The sequence below is a fragment of the Schistosoma mansoni genome, chromosome W (assembly GCF_000237925.1).
Source record: "Schistosoma mansoni strain Puerto Rico chromosome W, complete genome".
In the NCBI taxonomy this organism is placed as follows: Eukaryota; Metazoa; Platyhelminthes; class Trematoda; order Strigeidida; family Schistosomatidae; genus Schistosoma; species Schistosoma mansoni.
In genome coordinates, this window is record NC_031502.1 from 13,558,211 (window position 1) to 13,575,553 (window position 17,343).

The following is a 17,343-nucleotide window of genomic DNA, read 5'->3' on the forward strand; positions in this document are numbered from 1 at the left end:
AAAATTTAGAGACTAAAATTAAATCTCCAGTGAAAATCATGCTCTTATATTCAGATTTCACCCATTGAATGAACGCCAAAATGGTTAGATATCTCACATTTACTGAATAATGAAAGGCAAATGTATTAAAAATTTATGAGCAAATATCCATTCCACATACGTGATATGTGAAATCTAATGAGAGCCAGTCAAAGTTTCGTTCTATTTAACCATTTAAATAATTAAACGAACAAATTTGATATCTCTATCACATAGCATAAACATGTTTTTTTTCAGTTTTCAGTAGAGTTCAAATACACGAGAAACTTCATATCTATTTAACCTCAATAAAACTAGGGGTATTTATAAAGGTACTTTATGATAAAATCTAAACAATGTCCATGGTATATATATATATATATATAACCGGAATTATTTTCTTCTATACATCTTCATCGACTTCTAAGATATCTAAGATAAACTCAGTGATATATAAGACAAAGGGACGCTACTTATGTACGTGTTTATAAATAAAAGTTATCCTGGTCAATGTTTTAAAAACGATTATCTACATGTTCTTAAACACTAATTGGATTTAAATTCTGTAAGTTTAGCCAGATAAGATACAAGTGTAGGAGTTGAAATAGGTCACCCGATTTTCTAAATTATCATTACAACACCAATAGGAGGAGCGCTTATTATGAAAAAAAATATTTAAGTTTGCCTCCCATATTTGATTTAATTATTAATCTCATAGATTTAGGGCATTGATATACAACAATATCATTTTTTTAATATTTTAAATCGTACCACTGAATAAATTATGTAATCATTTATCAAACACTAGAAATGGTAGTTAATATGATTATTTCTATTATCTATACTGACCTATATTTCCCGTGAAAATTGAGGATAGGTCACCGATGATGGGCTCCTGAATGTGTGTATACAAATTCAACTGCTCCTCTGGAGCTAGTTACATAGGCTGTACTCAAAGGGCTTCGTCCTTGCGCGTTCGTGAACATGTACCAGCATGGTTGGGAAAATGAGTTAACAAATACATCAACAGTACTATTCTTTCTCACTTGGTCGATAGTGAACGTCAGCTTTCTCTGTTTTATATCAAGTTCCGAAGAATTTATCTCAAGAAACTAGATTATAGCAACTCTACAAAGCTGAAGCCATCTAAATCAACTCCAGAAAAGTTACATCCAGCCTTTATGTTTACCGTGGCCTATAACTGGATCACTGGTTAGCTAAACTGGATATTATAAACCACTTATCCCTCCTCCCAATTCCTTTTGTCTTTGTATCTCTCATACTCTTCACCTTCATCTCGCCCGATTCACATAAACTCATTTTTGTCTTAATTACCTTGGTAACACCTCCCTTATTACATATTACACACACACGACGATTTAATGATTAGTTATTATATATAGTCGAAATCATGAGTCATTTGAAGCTAGACCACCATGGAAAACCTGGAAGCACTGGACGGCCGTTCCGTCCTATCGTGGGACTCCTGTTATCATTATTATTACCTCGATTAACAAGGTGGAATTTTCCTACTATGCATTTTATTCATACAATTCTTTTTGTCATAATACTATTATATTGATTATGACTTGACACTTAGATCCATTTTGATCTTAATCAAATGGCCTTTCTGATATACAACTAACATAATTTTGAGGTATCTATGTCGTAACAGATGCAAACGTTCACCATTTTTAACATAAAATATTGTCAAATTCATTAATACACACCTTATTTTTGGCCTTTTTAAAATGTAATTATGGACTTATAACTGCAGAGCCTGAGGATGAAGTTATTGAAAACAATTGTCCGCTCAAATATTCTTCATTTTTAAATATTCTACATGAATTTTTAGGCTATAAAAATTTACACTTAAAACCAAGTCTATACATTTTGTTAAATAAACATTAAATTAAAGTGTATTTTTCAAAGTTTTCTGTAGCACTTTGCTTATGAATTCTATTCTAATTCCTTTTGATTTTAACCTAATTTTCCTACTGGTCATTTAACATTATTAATTACTTAAAACACATAGTGAATATAATTTTAAACGAAGGACTTTAAATAGTATAAATTGGATTATGTAGAGAGAGTTTTGTTTTCGCTTAACGAGCATATACAGAAAATTCTATTTCATCCAGTTATCACAGTCCTTATCAGTTTTATATTTTGGGGAACCTTCAGACTTTGAATATGAAGTGTTTATTTCTTTTGTGTCATATTTTTCTGAGAGACTAAGTTTATCAAGTGCTTATGTTTTAGACATGGGTGAGAATTAAGTGAGATGATGAACAGGAATGTATAATGAAACATAATTTATTTTTCAATGAACAGATGTAGGCCAGATATATTGAACAAAGTAATTTTAAATGTTACATGAGTTAAAACAAAGCAAACAAGGAAACTTTAATATTTATTGTAGTAGGATGACGTACGGTCATATATTGTTCGTTATTTCTCACTTTGTTACAAGCTTGCTTTTCATATAGGATTTTATAATGACATTTTTTTGAAAACAGATCACTGTGACATAACATACGGAATAACATTGACATCATTGATAAAATGTGAAATTATTTCCTTTATCTATTAATTAATAATGTAGTCACAATGATTGTCATCAGTGAATTTGTCATTTTCATTGATCGAAAGAAATCACTGACAGTAAAGAGGTGAAAATAAAGTGTACAATAAATTTGATCTCACATATTCAGTAACAAAAAATTAAATTAAATTAAAAAAAATAAATGAATAAAACAGTTTATACGTAAAACCTGAAGGCGTTTTAACATCTCATTATGGTGTAAAACAGAATAGGCAATAGGAATCATAAAGTACGTATGTTCAATATGCGGTCACTCAGTCTACTGATATATATATAGAATATGTTTAATATATTTTCAGAATAATTTAGTTGCTCTGTAAACAAAGATAGATAGTGGCTAACAGTGAAATCCAGGACGCGCATTTCGTCCTATTTGGGCAATACGCACAGTATGCACATATGCCAATTAGAGACTGACCAGTTGCAGTCCCAACACATCAATGGGAAGATTCAAACAAACAATACTAAGTGAATTCAATTGCTCGTTACATATTTAACAAAAATTGGTAAACACAACGATCGACTAATGAAAGGTTTTACGTTTAACTGGAAATACATTTCAATCATTAGTTGGTAGAAAATACAACAAATAACGTTGAAATCCACTTGTAATTGAAATAGAATCACATGAAATCTCAGTAAACTCAAATTTATCATACATCTACTGTATTCACTGCTGTCTGAATTAGTCAAGATGGACAAAAAAGTAAACTATATCCAATAAATTAGTTTTGCAACACAGACCCTTAATTTTTCGTCGAGGTTCTTAATACACTTTCTTATTAATTAGACTATATGAGTAGAATTACGCGTTAGACTTCTATCTCTTGTTGATGAGATGTAAACACAACCGAATTTAGTTCACATATCAGCAGTTTACGAAAAAGGATGTAGTGTAAAAACAGGGTAAGATGTGTTGTGGTGAACGAGAACACGGGTGGGAACAATCGAATGTACTTAAGCACAAATTACAAACTATCTCACTAAATTCTGATAGCCATACAGTAAACAGTTAGTTTGCAAAATAACAATCAATTGTCTCAATTTAACTGTTCCTTCTGCAAATAACAGTCCGTCTTCTCTGATTTCAGTGTTCATGTGTTTTCGTATCGATTGCGCTTCATTCCTGTTCGTTCCTTTTCGATCTTCTGCCAAAATACATTCTATGCCTGACCCTCACCATATACTACTTATGTGGATATAAGTAGACCACACCACAGTTTTACCAGTATAGATAAGTCTAGACTTTTGGAAATGCAGTAAGCTGAAATCATAATTAATAAAATTACTGTAAATTTTTTAATTAAACATCATTTTATAAAAATGCTTTCAAGTATTTCAGTGATGTAGGAAAATGTGCAAATAACTTGATTTATCTCACTTCACAAATAATTTAATATCAGAAGGATTTTGTGGATATTACAGTAATTTTAATAGCTGAGATCATGAGTCAATTGAAGATAGACTACCATGGAGAACCTGGAAGCACTGAACGGCCGTTTCGTTCTATTGTGGGACTCCTCAGAAGTGCGAGGCGGGATCGTGGATGCCCACTGCCATCCAGTGCTTTCAGGTTTTCCATGATGGTCTAGCTTCAACTGACTCATGTTCTCAAGTATTGAAATAACAAATAACTGTTTGAAATAAAAAAAGACTTTAATACATAGATTTTTAGGAAATTACTTCAAATAACGAATATATTGTTTGCTAAATAATCTTCTTATAATGCAATAGTAGTCTATTATTATGTATTACATAATAAAATGTATAACGTGTCACTTTGAACTTATGAAATTTTCAATAGTATTTGGAACATTTGTCTCATCGACATAATAACTGACGCAATAATTGATCAAATAATTTTTCTATATCTATATAGTCTAATGATAAATGTTTCAACCATTTTCGCAATTCATAAGTGATCTCTTCTATAACAGTCGGTTCTGCACGTTTTTTTTAATGATACTATAAGACTGATTCTATTGACTATTTGTCATAAGCCATATATTATTTGAATGCATGATATTCAGGTAATCTAATGGTTTCAAAAGAATTCCTATGGTTGTTTGATAGTTAAACTTTATTTGCCTACTACTGCTTTTAAACGTTCATGGGCTAACCGTAGATGACGTTAGTATCAACTGTGTCTATAATTTAGGAATATTATTGATTAAAATTAACCCATGTAAATCATAGTTGGCTAAGTCACTTAAAATCAAATGTGAATCAAAATTTTAGTTACATCATAATACTGATCATATAAGAAAAGTTATACCAAGTGAAACCAATACTTTTGATTGACACACACATCGTAAAGTAATAAACAACAAAACTGTTAGTCAGCCTAAAAATGACTTAGTATGAAATTTGAATCCACAATATTGGATGCAAAATTCAAATTGATTTTGAAACATGTTTGTTTCCTAAAAACCGTAATGGTTTAAAAGGTCTAACGACACCTTAATCAGTAAAGTGTTAACTGCATACTTAAAGAATATTTTCGGCCATGTTATAAATTTAAGACCGAAGTGTTATAGAAACGAACCGTTCGTGTTAAAGCACAAATGGTCATTTACAGAAAAATTTTGAAAAAATTATTAGTGACTTTAGAATATATGTGAGTTCATGATGGCTTCAGTTTTCGTAGCTGCATAATTCTAAACATAGTATGTATATGCGTATGTACAATTTATATTTCTGATAATATATTCCGAAAGTTGATGTTTCTCGACTATTGAAGAATCATTGTTAAGTCTTTACAAAATTTAAAGAAACGATAGTAATATATATATAAATTAAGAAAGAAATAATTCAAAAATGATGCGCAACTTTGTAGGTGAACAAAAAAAGTTCTTTATATGTCGATAAAGTTGGACGTACATAATTTTCAACTATACAGAGACTAGAAACATTCTCATGTATAGAAAGCAATAATTAAACAATAAAACCTGAGATTCACGCACCTAAGTATGGTGAAAATTCGTATTTTCACATTTAGTAAAACAGTGGATAGAACGAAGAAATTTCTCGTGTATGCTTAATAGTTAGATTGATGAGCTGGCATCCATCAGTGTTAATATCCAACTTCAACCAATGCACGATTTTCTGCGACCGTCTGCCATTGATCTCGGTGGGTAACAGTTCCACACTCCACACGAGTAAACTCCACTGGTAACTGGCCGAAACAGCCATCCAGTGCTTCCATGATTTCCATCGACGTCTAACATTATTCAGTTCGTGACTCCAATGAGATTTCTTTTCAATTAGTTTTCCATCATGGCTCTATAATTACATATATATATGATTTACAACAATGGAATAATACTCATCAAGTTTTCACGTTAAGTTGCAATTATATGATAACATATTGATTTCCAATTGATATTGAGTAGTTGGAAGAAAGAGGAGCATAATAATCAAAATAATTATCCGAAGAATCAAGCAGTCGCTATACTACATAACATGTAAGAAGAAAGAACTAACAAAATATTTCTATGAATGTTCAGTGTCATAGTATTTATATAAAGATTAAGAAACGGATGTTGAGAATATGTAAAATACAAAATTGAGGGAACATAGAAAACTTCAAATATTTTCGAAATGAATTAAAGAAAGCTTAGCTGAAACTCATTCCTGTATCACTGGTTAAGTTAGAGTGAGTGGTTACACGAACTTCTTTAAGATGTAAAGAGTAGGTTTGTGAACATGGATTTGGATAAATTAAACAATATACAAAAAACGAACTCGTAAATCATGTGGTAAATTTGATGGACTATGATGGATAACCTTAATAGCTTAAATCAAGTTATCATGATGACCTGTGTCCACCAAGTGAGCGAAAAGAGAATTCTTAATCACTCTTACCTGTCTTTTGGTCAACTTAAACGGATAGTTTTTTTATATGCGATAACGAAAATGCCGAGTTGTATGCCTAATTTGACTAGCTGTACAGGAGAAGTTGAATTGCTAAGTACATGCTGATATTGTTATCACAGCTATTGTGATTACTGACCACTATTAATGAAAATTTAAGAATATAATTATAAATATTTGATAACAAGTGATTGGTTAACTTGTATTATGTTCCTGAGTTTAACAATCTGAAACTAAATAAATTGTTGCGCAATTTCTCGTATTCAACCACATTAGAATGGTTCTCAATAATAAATTGCTTATAGCGAAGCCCATATTGAAGGAAGTTTATGCGTGATTTATTATCTGTAATCGAAAACAGTTAAAGTGAAATTGGTCATAAGATGGTTGACGGCCAAGCATTAAATATTGTTATAATAGCTAGTGAAAAATAGTTTAAAAATTTCTAATTATAACTATACACTAATATATAATTATGATAATAAAAGTTACCGGTAGTGTCAATCAGTTAGTGAGCTTAGCAACAGCATAGTGCAAGTTGTACAGCAGCTGATAAGGTATTTCCTTATGTATATAAAACCTTCTGGATTGTAGTAGCAAATATGTCGTAGGTTTGCGGTAAGATAATATCAGTATTATAAAATTTCAGTGTTATTCTAGTGACAACGCTAACATTTCCAATATTTTAAATGACACGATGTTTCTCTTTAATAAGTAATTAAATAAACTGATCAGTTACATGTAGAAATCATTTTAAAATGACTTACCTATCCTACTATTTACCTTAAACGGGGACTAATTGGTTTTATGTACTTATTCCCAATATTTGAATATTTAAGTGTCATACCGAAATAGCTTTACGTTACAATTTTCGGCAAGTAATGAAAATGAAGATAGTGCGAAGTTTAAGTAAATAGGTTTAGGTCTGACACACAATGTTTATTGTATTATCCACTGAACTTTTAAATCCTAATGAGGTCAACTGTTTGAATTGACAATTGGCTGGTCTCTTTTCTCGATGTGCGTCTGACGAGGAAGAGCAATGTTCCCTAGAAAGGTTCATTTATAGAACACAAACATGAAATGGCCAGCTGACCAACTTCTATAGCTGGGTTCTATTAAGCATATAGAGGAACTGGTGAGACTATAATTTGTGGACGACCTTTGAGTGACGCCTTGGTGACCCTGAGAATATCCACCTAGGGCTGAATGAGGGTTATAAAGCGGTTTGAAGAATAAGAATGATGATTTATAATTAATGGTTAGGGTTAAGAATTCAGTTTATAGCTTTCATCACGAACTGACATCAACTAAAATGCCAAAACGCTATTAAGACAGATGGAAGAATGAAGTTCGCGTCAAAATTCAAGACCTGTTGTCCTAAATCTGGTTGATTCGTTCATAAATAATAGTCTCACCGAGGAAACTTATTCACTCTTCATGTTACCGAACATATTAGATATATAGTCTTGAATGCATTGACGAATAACTCGCACTCCTCAGGAAAACTTTGGCTGATATCGGCCATCCAAGCCGCTTCATATAGAAGAATTTGAAAAAAAGGTGTGACAACGAATCCATTAATTCCATTTTAAAGAAATACCTTTATGTGAATCTGGAATGCAAAGGTGACCAAACTTATGATGCAACTGAGAATAACGTTTACAGGTAAGAACCTGTTTTCTCTATCTGCAAAGGATAGGCTTCATCGTAAGTTCGCCTCCATGTGCATCAACCAGTTCACATGTTCTTGTGGAGTAAGGTACATAGACTGTAGTCAGTGCTTGCTTCTAACTCTGTTACGAGGACACGTCACAGTGTTGTTCTGCAAGGGTGAGAGGAAAGCAGTTAACAGTTCTATCCTTCAATGTCTAATCCACTCTTATCACGCTACCGATTCACAGGTTGATTTTAGGTTGTTTATGCAATCCGTCCAAATGTACACGGATTTCTTCGTATCCAACTGCTCAAAACAACAGTTCTTGCCGTTCATGAGCTCAAGCCAGTGCTGTGTCCACAAAAGAAGTACATCTTATCGTTATCGTTACTTTGGCCTTAAATTATTATAATTATTTTATTTCACATTTGAAAATATCCCCCTCTCTATTTATGTTTCATATCCTTATGATTTCATTCATATTTTTTTCTGACATCATATCATTTCATTTTTACCCCTCTATTACCTTCAGTTATTGTAATAAAAACATTTTAATCGTCTTAATTCATTCATAATATAATCCGTTGGTAACATCAATTTTACAAGGCTTTCTATGTGCGAACACACAATTGTTTAGTATTATTCCCGTTACTTAATCGAGCGTTGTAATCCTCTATTATATCACTAACTCTTTAACAAAAAACCATATATATATATATATATATATATGATTGTGCAGCTTGGCAACAAATTCGTTGAAAAGCGATCCCTTCGATGAACTTCATGTTTTTATTATCGGAAAGAAATTTCTTCGCTCTATTCATTCTTTCTACACTTTATACTCAGTTTCAAAATGATATCCACTTCACTAAACTTTAAACAATGAGTTGTTCTACAGTAGTTTTTTTAACTCACAAAACTATTTCTAATGAGAAATGAAATCTGATTTTCTTTGTTGAATGGTTTTACTATTCAAATAAATTTTTGTTTTTCATAGTTGAAATCATTAGTCAATTGAAGCTAGATCCCCCTTGAGAACCTGGAAGCACTGTACGGCCGTTTCGTCCCATTGTGGGACTCCTCAGCAGTGAGCGTCCACGATCCAGCCTCGCGAGATTCGAATCCAGGACCTACCAGTCTCGCGCCAGAGAACCTAACCGATAGACCACTGAGCCGGCATCCAACGGTGTTTTGTTTAGTTTCTTTCAATTTATTTATCATTTTTATTTACATTTAAGTAAATCGAATTCTATGTTGATGAGAATATAATATTTATGACTATTGGGATAATAAATTTCAATAAATGTAAACTAATGAAACAAGCATATTGTAGGTAGGAAATGGGACTAAATAAATAGATCAATATAAAAATAAGAATAAAAAAATAACGTTTAACTATAATCTCTAAGATGATTTTCATCTATTTTAATTTTAGTTGTTTGTTTGTCCTTTTCTTTTTTCTTTTCTTTTTGTTTAACATTAATTTCAAGAGATTGTTTTGTAAACAATAAAGGATAAATTGTTGAGTATAGTATTTAGTGTTATTGGAAGTAATACAAAGTTTAAATGAATAAATTAATCTTAGCTATTATAATGAACATTTATTTGTTTTTATTTAGGATTTGGATTTGTTTAGTACAAAACTAAACCATCATGGAAAACCTGGATGGCCAACTATAAACATTTACTAAAATCTCCACAAAATCCCCTTCTGATAATCAACATATACTCAATAGTGACTGGCTTCAAGAGGTATTTCCTTGAGTTCTAGTGAGAAGCAGTAACCAGTGGAGTTCAATCAGGTCTGTTGGGAGATAGTAACTCACTGAAGACATTGATGGATGTGTCGCTCAATTTCGTGAATCAGTTGAAGTTAGATAATAACACCGTTGGATGCTGGCTCAGTGGTCTAGAGGTTAAGCGCTCGTGTGCAAGATTGATAGGTCCTGTGTTCGAATCTCATGAGGCGGGATCGTGGATGAGCACTTCTGAGGAGCCATCCAGTGTTTCCAGGTTTTCCATGGTGGTCTAGCTTCAATTGACTCACGAATTCAACTATAAAATTACCAAGATCTCCACAAAACCTTTTCTGATTTTATAAATATCTTAAAATATAATGAATACATTCAACATGACTAATGAATTAGTTCGACTTTTGTATAAATAAGAAACTAGTGTAATGAATATACTAAACTACTGAAATTAGTTACATTAATTAGAATTTTTTTTAAATAACTGATTTCAGTCAAAAATACCATTGATAAGTAGATAGATTCATCAAATTTTTTCTTTTGTTCTTGAACACTTCTGCAATACTATTTTATGAGCATTAACCTGAAAAGGTTTAAATTTGTTTAATGACATTTAAATTACAAACAGATCTGAATTGAACAATCAGTAAAAATCTGGAGATATTGCACGACCGTTTTTTTTTTGTATGAGACTGTCCAGCAGTGAGAGATCCAAGACATCACAACCACGATATCTCTGAATGCACTGCTTATTATATCGTACATAGAGTATAATTTCTATGATCTGAATTATGAGAGCTCTGTCTGGTTATCTTCTTTGGTAACAAACCATTAGATATTGTGTTTACCAGTCACCAATTTATACCGACACATGGTGTTTTGAACAGTAGGACTTTTTACTGCATATACTCTCACTGACTTTTCCACATTTTTGTTGTTGTCCTCACAATTGAAGCTAAGTGTATGATGGTGTTTGACATCATAGGTAAAATGTTTCAGACACATTCTAAAAGAATATTCACTCCATTAAGTTTTTATTGAATAATCATCCGATGTCAAACCTTGGAAAAGTGTTTCTTCTAGAACAAATGAAAAACCAATATATGTTCGTTATGGAACTGTCAACGACTTATAATTACAGTTGATTTAAGTACAAAAATAATTTTATTCGTCATCTCTAAAAATTGAATCTATTTATCAATGTAGCGTAATTTTACGATAATTAACAATGGTCTTAAATGTAGAATCTAAGTTCTGAAAGTATTAAAATTACACAAAGCTATTGAAGTTCGTTAATTTACATCAGTTGCGATCATTGTTTGTTTCTAAAATGAATTTACAAGTTTTTCTTGTGTATGGGGTTGTGAAGATTGTTCAGTTTAGATTGATATCATGAATGGACCAGTCTTAGACCACCATTGAAAACCTGAATGCATTGGACGGTCGTTTCGTCATAGTATGGCGCTCCTCGGCAGTGCGCATTCACGATCTCGAATGCTGGACTGGATTGGTGAACGGTCACAAAATAATGTGAATTGGTTAATATTATACATTAAAACCGTTGGATTCCGGCTCAGTGGTCTAGAGATTATGCGTTCACGCTTTAGACCGAAGATCCTAGGTTCGAGTCCCACGCGTGAGATCGTCGTAATAGTATACGATCAACTCATTACCAAATTATTTCCTAACATAAAATCACAAAGATTGATATAAATCTGATTAATGAATGCCGATGGCAAAAAATATCTGTGAAATCATGGCCAGCTTTAAGTTAAAAAGGGTTAGACAATTTTAAATTACATAGATGCTACTTTTAGCGACTATTAGTTTCCGTTGTTCAACCATGTTGTCTTGAAGCGTAATTGCATGCTCCATTCAATTAAATATTGAAGGAATTAATAATTTTGAAAGGAATTTGCCATTTCAGTATGACCTTTAACTTTTTTTAAATGTACTATATTTCTGATTATTTTATACTCAGACATATTATCATACTAAACATTAGATAAACCAGTAATCCGATCCTCATCAAGCTTTACTCTAATATTCACTAATATTTATATGCATACATGGACATACTAAACTGATCATTCAGTGATAATAATGAAATAGATTGCATTCTGTCGGTAGAAATGTGTATAAAAATTTTTTTCCGGATGCCGATGCACACGTTTCTTAAGCTTCTCACCCATTTTTACAACAAAAACCTAGTTAGATGGTTTGGAAGTAGAGCTATGAATAATCAGTGTTCAGAAGACACCAAAAACAATGAATTAGAATTTATACATGATATGCTGACTGAGTTACCTACGAGGTTTTTTGCATAAAAACTTGGATATATTGAACAGAAAACTGGTGGCATAGATGATGGATAAAAACCGCCACATATATCCATGCATACCTAAGAATTCACCTCCTTCTTCAGAGAAAGCTACATTGATCGCCAAACAAGACAACGAAACCAACAAGTCTGTGAACACCATTTCTTGTGGTTGGGAAGAAACACGATCAAAACAATACGCAGTTCAGTTCTGTTACACTTGAATGATAGCGGTCATGTGGCGGATAGGAATAAATAATTAAGAGTGATTTACCGTTTACCTATTACCCTTCCTTATGGAGTTCAACTTTCTGTAGGGATTTAACCTAACAACTCAAGTCTGTGTATTCATAATAAATCCGTGACGCCCTTATATCTCTGGTCCAATCAGGCTTAGGGAACAATTTACTAATTATTTTTTCCATGGCGTCTACTTGATCATTTTTCTTCAACCACTTTTTTCCAAGAATTTTCTTCATTATTTGGTTATTTTAACATTTTTTTTATTACATAACGTCAGTAATTTTTGGTGATTGTTATTTCCAGTATTTGAATTAAATACTATTATAAGGTATTGGTTCAAGCCTTCATTGTTCTTATGACAATTAATAAAATTATTATCACCCTATCAGCTTGTAGTTTTCATTTATGTTTATTCATGTAATCTATTTTGCTGTTATCACTAACTTATAAGCTCCCTTGATTGCTATAGTATTTTTACATAGTTAAGATCGTGAGTCAATTGAAGCTAGACCACCATGGAAAATCTGGAAGCACTGGATGGCCGTTTTGTCCTTTTATGGGACTCCTCAGCAGTGCGCATTCACGATCCCGCCTCGCGAGATTCGAACCCAGGACATATGTCTATAAATATTACAGTATGTAAGAGAAAAACCTTATGAGTATCTCATTGAAAAACAATACTGTTCACTTATATCTGTTCTAATTTCCTAAAATATGGGAATTTTCTATATTTTGAAACAGTAATTGAATTGATTTAAAATTTTCAGCATAAAGGTATCCTGTGAATTTCATCAGATGTGGTGTAATAACGTTGGATAATACAAATCTCATTCTCACACTGAATTATGGACGTTATTGATATGAATCTAGAATTGTTTTAATGAATTAAATTTCTGTTGTTTTTTATTAATGTTGAAATAACCAATTCATAATATTAACATCAATGGAAGTTCTCATTAATTCAAGTTATAAGATGAATAATATAAATAAAAATGGGAGATATGGAGTGAAAAGATAATGATCATTTATTAATTATTTTAAAACTTTGTTTGTATTTCAGTTATGATACTGAATGTATGAGAAGGACTAAGATATTTTATGCCATGTCCTCAGAAGTGCGCATCCACGACCTCGCCTCGCGAGATTCGAACCAGTCCCACAATAGGACGAAACGGCCGTCCAGTGTTTCCAGGTTTTCCTTAGTGGTCTAGCTTCAATTGACTCATGCTTTCAACTATGCAAATACTAAGTCTGCACAAAAACCCGTCCCTTTTATCTATTTATCATACAAGTGAGCTGTATAAGGTCACTACATCAGTTGACTAATAGAATGTTCAACATCAAACAAACCATTTTGAATGTCTAAAAATTTGTTTAAATGAGCACAAAAAACAACCAAGTGATCAATTTTATTCTGAAAGAAAACATCAATTCAACCAATTACAGATGAAAAATTTGTTGTCAATATTTGCTTAAAGAAGTTACGGAATGATGGAGCGAAAATAAGAAAATGAGTTACAATTATCTTCTATATGAGAGAATTCATTGAGTTATCAAAAGGAAATTTTCTAGAAAATAAAAATGTATTGCATAGGATTATGAATTGACCATCCGTATATTAATTCGTTTTGAACAATAGACCAATTACAAGACAAACATAAAGGTTTTGTTCTGCTTTTTCCGATATTACTAATGCAAATAGCTGTGGCACGTAATAAGTAGTAATAATTGTATGTAATCAAAATGAAGATACCGTTTATTCACTTATTTGATGGTTATTGAGTGAACGGTTAGTAAAGTAGATATGCATGATATCTTGAATCAATAAAATGTAAATAATGTAGTGGTAAGAAAAAGTTTACCAGATCTAGGTAGCATACTAATGTAACAGGTTTCGAATAACTTGATCACACGTTTACTAGTTAAGGCATTTATGTATAAGAAATAAAAGTCAACTAGACGACCTGGCGGATAATAAGAGTAAAGATGAATCCCACTACTCTAGATAGTAAATCAAGGTAACCAGGGCACGTTTAGAGTGAGTGCAAATTGTTTTTGAACATACAAAGGGAGTTTGAACTTCCGTATAGAAAGGGTTTCGACAAATCCAGCCTCAGACGACTTATAAAAGAATAAAAAAACTGAATTATGATTAATCTCATGACTCGTTTCTACGATGTATACGTCAATTTATGCAGATGGGTCTTGATCATCTGTTCTTATTAGATCATCTTGATGTTTTTAATTTTCACAACTGCATAGTTTACCTAAAAGCAACGAAAAGTCATTTGATACGGGAAAAAAGTGTAAGTAATGACAATAAAGCTGTATAAAACTTTAAATACACAATTTTTTCTGATAATAAACTTTGAACTTTAGATATGTCAGTAATGTATTTCAGCAAAGTGATATGACAAATGTACAACGATGAGAAGTTTTTTTAATCACAGATTGTGTATCGTTTGGAGTTATATACAATAAACCATCTTCTCCATAACATTAAACTTATATTACGAATAGTTTGTTTAAAAGCGAGGATTAAAAAAGTAAGGTAAATCGATTTGTGTGGATTCGTTAAGACTGAAAACAAAACTTAAACATCAAACATATATTCTGGATGAATTCTGTAAGTTTTACTACAAAGTTGTGATTGATTAAATTTAACTGTATCGGGTTATATTGTGAATTCATTGAAGTTAAATAATGTAAAACATTTAAATAGAACCCAGTGATGGAAAGACAATGAGCTATCAGTAGAGCATGGATTTTCCAGTTTCCATTTTTGAAGGGTTCATAGCTCTGCACACTCAAAACCTAGCAAGAACAAAAAAGCCATCCACTCCACTCTTCTTTTCACCTATACACAGGTTAATATAAATCCGTTAGCAAGACCAATTTCAGAAAAAAGAAATTAATTGTTTCTCGTCTTGTGAACAATTCAAATGGTGAAAATTCCAATTTCGATATTTGGTAAAATAAGGAACGAATCGAGCAAAGAAATTTCTTTTCGATTGGGATAGTGAATCGATCGATATTAGACCATCATTATGGCACTAATATATATAATAGCAGCTCACGCACATTTGAGTCTGTTCACATTTAATTTGGTTAATCCATTTTGTTAATTTATTTAACGGACAGAGTCATTCGCACAATAACAACTTATCTATTTAATTGTACCCTTATTATTGTTGTACTTGTATGAATATACATGCTTGAACATTGCTTACTGCCTACACATATTTTCGTTCTGCTAGCCTTACTGTTAGTCGCTTAACTGATTCGATGATTCATTCATTTCACTATGAATATATATGTACATTTTAAGTGTGTTCACTCGTTCTCTAACTCGCTCATTCGATTCGCACGCTCGCTCGCATGTCCGCTTGCTTTTCGGCTCTACTCTTTCATGCTTGCTTAACGTACCTGTAATTTTGGTGGTCTGTGCATGGCGCAATAATAAACGTAATCAACTACTTCGTATTCTCCTTCAGATTAATACACCGCTGGGGCGTTATCTGGTGACAGTCATAAGGATGAACTGTATACGAAGTTTAAGGATTATATTGAATACCGACCACACAATTATATGAACGAAGAATATTCCTTTCAATAATTTCTCATCAGGTTCTACAATTATAAATCCAAATTATTAATCCATAAAAAACTGGCCAAATTTAAGGCAGAGTACATCATTTAAAACTGTACATGTGAATCAAGGAGTGTTTGTCATATAAAATTAGATCGAATCGTTAATGTTGGAATGACTAATATGAAGTATTAACTTGAATCAGTTTATAAGTGAAATTAAATCGTAAGATAAATGATCAGAATAAGTATAGTTGACATAGGGTGAGATAGAACAATGGGATTACAAATCAGAGATTACGTAATATGTAGAATAATATGAATTAGGTCAGATATAGTAGATATGGGTGGATGCTGAATAAATTTCTCTGAAAGGTTAGCAAGTGTGATAATAATAGTAATAATGACTGGTAAGATAAGTAGATAAAATAAGTTTAGGATATAAAGATGAACATTAATCAAATTAACGTCACCATATTATAAAATTGACTATTAACAAGTTGACCCTGAAGTTGGCCACGGTAAAAGGAGCGGCTGGATATATTTCTTTTGGATGCGAAGCTCTGGCTTTTTGATCCGAATAGCAATTGCCTCAGCCGTCTGCAGGATTCTCAGTCTGACAGAATTAGGTAGACTGCTGTTAACACGATATATTATTGTGAAAGATTGGTCGGCGTTGGTTCTATGTCCCGTCTGAACTAAATGAGATAAAATAGAGCTGTTAACCGTTTTGACTACACCTTTGCTTAAACACACTGGGAGGTGCTCACGAGCCCGAGTATACAAATTCCTAGAATATCTGCCTATATAACTTGCCCCACAGGAGCAGTTGAATTGATAGATACAGAAAGAAGCGGCTAGTCTAGGCAATTTATCTTTCAACATCGGCGTGATCATTGGATGTGTGGAAAACATTAGTTGTAGTTTGCCGGCATTAAAAGTCCTTTGGATTGATCTTCGTAGCTTCAGTCTTAACATTTCACTGGGTGCGTCGCCTCTGAATTGTAGACGTATATATAAAGGCTTTTTATTCATAGTTAAGCATTCTTTATGCTCTCTTTTACTAGCTATGTTCTTAATCATAAATTTCTCCGGGTATCCGTTTTCTCTCAGGGTCGTGTATAATGCTTTTGTTTCATCTTCGACCGTATCTCGAGAGCATATGGTCTTGATTCTATGTTGCAATGTCTTAATCAGGTTCCTTTGTACTGTAGAGGGACAAAACTAAGAAGGTTTGTTGTTTTCCTGTTTATGTTTCTCCTTAATAAACCGTCTTTTCTCCTTGCAA